Raw genomic sequence first — 3548 nt, 5'->3', positions numbered from 1 at the left:
TGTCTACCTTAGAGATCTACACTGAAAAGGATATATCAAGAACTCTGGCCAAAAGTTTCAATATAAGGAATAATTCCTACTCAAGAGTTGAAATGAAAAACGTGTGTATTCTGCTAAGAATAACAGTTTGAAGCTAGTAGTAGATTTAAACACAACGTATAAGTATGATAGTTTTAAAGTAATGGTAAGTTTGGATACAACGTTTAAGTGCAGAAATAATGTCGTTTCAAATATACAATGATATAGTACAAAGGTACATGAAATACCAGTGCACAACAATTGTTTTATACAAGTCTCAATAGCAGTCAAAAAGAGTCCACATTATATAAAATTAGAATAAAGAATAAAGAATGAAGGATCAAATGGGGCCAAAAAGGAGTATCCGGAGTGTGAATCAGATGTACGGCTCAGTGGTGGTAACCAGGACAGGGCCCTGTTTCGGAGTACATGCCTTCTTCAGCTGGTAGTATCAAAAAATATGTCAAGATAGATCAAGGTGCTTCAATCCATAGATAATAAATATAATAAATTATATACATTCTAAAGTATGTTAACACATATTATGATATTTGGTTCCATACCTCGGTTTTTTGACGACTATAAATCTGTTGGAAGTCTGTGTCATTTAGTTCTTTTATGTTTCTATTTCGACATGCGTCTAGAAATAAGGATTTCCAAGAGTTATTATTTCCAGTCAAATTATTTGTGAAAAACGGACATCAGTTCAGTGTTTTCTCACCTTAGATAATTGCATCCAAGTTTTCTTGCGTTTCTCTGTGCGTTTTCTATTAGGGAGTGAAATCATTGTCTTATATGTGTGTCTGTGGGAGAGGGAGGATAGGCTCTCCCTTCTTAAAGGTGTAAACAGAGAAGGGATTTAAAGTCCAAGGCCCTCTATGGTGGTTTATTAGAGAAAAGAACTGTAGTCTTGATGTTCATTCAAGCCCTTGGGGGACATCGTTTCAAACAAATGAATATATCGTGCTTCCTGTTGTAACAATAGTCTATCAATATTTCTCCTGGTATATAGATCTACTTTTGGTTTCCAAATAATAAAGAAGACAAAATCCTCTTCCATGTGTTTTTGTTGTATATAATGTTCCACCATTGGGGCTTCTCGTATTCTGTTACGGATCCGTGATCGATGTTCATTTATGCGTAGTTTAATTGGTCTGGTGCTTTTGCCTATATATATCTTTTGGCATGGGCATATCCATGCATACACGCTATTCTTCATGTTACAGTTACTAAAATGTTCAATCTGAAACTTGAAGCCAGTCTGTATGTTGGTGAACTCCTTTACTTGTAGTGCGTATTTGCATACATTGCAGCTACCACATTTGTAATGGCCTTTAGTTGATGCTTCCGGGTATGTAAGTTGGTCCGATTTCACCAAATAATTCCTCAGTGATTTGGTTTTTTTTAGGCCAATTATAGGTGGTTTTTGACATCCTGGGATGTTGGATAACAAATGCCAATGTTTATATATGAGTTTCTTAATGCTAGAAGTATGTGGTGTAAATTGCAGTGATGTGCAAATACGATCCTCTCTAGGTTTATCCGAGGTTTTTATAACAAGAAGATCTTTCCTGTTTTTCATTTCCGCTCTATCTTGAGCCGGAGCAAGAGTCCGTGATGTGTATCCTCGTTGTAATAAGGACTGTGTGAGTTGGTAGGCCGCTATTTTGTAGTCATGTTGGGACGATGCATTTCTTTTTAGTCTTAAGTACTGTCCATACGGTAGATTATTCAATAAATGTGGAGCGTGGAAGGATGAAGCGTGTAATAATGAATTTCGATCAGTCGGTTTATGGTATGGGCGGATCTTAAGTTGTTGGGAATGATCTTTAAAGACTGTAACATCCAGAAAATTAACTGATGTATCATGAATGGTACCAGACAATCGTATATTTGGATCTTGGTCGTTGATCCATTGGAGGAATTGTGTTGCTGTGTCTTGATCCTGTATAACGAAGAACAAATCATCTATAAACCGATAATATCACGGACTCTTGCTGCGGCTCAAGATAGAGCGGAAATGAAAAACAGGAAAGATCTTCTTGTTATAAAAACCTCGGATAAACCTAGAGAGGATCGTATTTGCACATCACTGCAATTTACACCACATACTTCTAGCATTAAGAAACTCATATATAAACATTGACATTTGTTATCCAACATCCCAGGATGTCAAAAACCACCTATAATTGGCCTAAAAAAAACCAAATCACTGAGGAATTATTTGGTGAAATCGGACCAACTTACATACCCGGAAGCATCAACTAAAGGCCATTACAAATGTGGTAGCTGCAATGTATGCAAATACGCACTACAAGTAAAGGAGTTCACCAACATACAGACTGGCTTCAAGTTTCAGATTGAACATTTTAGTAACTGTAACACGAAGAATAGCGTGTATGCATGGATATGCCCATGCCAAAAGATATATATAGGCAAAAGCACCAGACCAATTAAACTACGCATAAATGAACATCGATCACGGATCCGTAACAGAATACGAGAAGCCCCAATGGTGGAACATTATATACAACAAAAACACACGGAAGAGGATTTTGTCTTCTTTATTATTTGGAAACCAAAAGTAGATCTATATACCAGGAGAAATATTGATAGACTATTGTTACAACAGGAAGCACGATATATTCATTTGTTTGAAACGATGTCCCCCAAGGGCTTGAATGAACATCAAGACTACAGTTCTTTTCTCTAATAAACCACCATAGATGGCCTTGGACTTTAAATCCCTTCTCTGTTTACACCTTTAAGAAGGGAGAGCCTATCCTCCCTCTCCCACAGACACACATATAAGACAATGATTTCACTCCCTAATAGAAAACGCACAGAGAAACGCAAGAAAACTTGGATGCAATTATCTAAGGTGAGAAAACACTGAACTGATGTCCGTTTTTCACAAATAATTTGACTGGAAATAATAACTCTTGGAAATCCTTATTTCTAGACGCATGTCGAAATAGAAACATAAAAGAACTAAATGACACAGACTTCCAACAGATTTATAGTCGTCAAAAAACCGAGGTATGGAACCAAATATCATAATATGTGTTAACATACTTTAGAATGTATATAATTTATTATATTTATTATCTATGGATTGAAGCACCTTGATCTATCTTGACATATTTTTTGATACTACCAGCTGAAGAAGGCATGTACTCCGAAACAGGGCCCTGTCCTGGTTACCACCACTGAGCCGTACATCTGATTCACACTCCGGATACTCCTTTTTGGCCCCATTTGATCCTTCATTCTTTATTCTTTATTCTAATTTTATATAATGTGGACTCTTTTTGACTGCTATTGAGACTTGTATAAAACAATTGTTGTGCACTGGTATTTCATGTACCTTTGTACTATATCATTGTATATTTGAAACGACATTATTTCTGCACTTAAACGTTGTATCCAAACTTACCATTACTTTAAAACTATCATACTTATACGTTGTGTTTAAATCTACTACTAGCTTCAAACTGTTATTCTTAGCAGAATACACACGTTTTTCATTT

The sequence above is a fragment of the Podarcis pityusensis genome (genome assembly GCF_964106645.2).
Source record: "Podarcis pityusensis genome assembly, chromosome: 1".
Taxonomy (NCBI): domain Eukaryota; kingdom Metazoa; phylum Chordata; class Lepidosauria; order Squamata; family Lacertidae; genus Podarcis; species Podarcis pityusensis.
Note: the sequence above shows the minus strand (reverse complement) of the source record.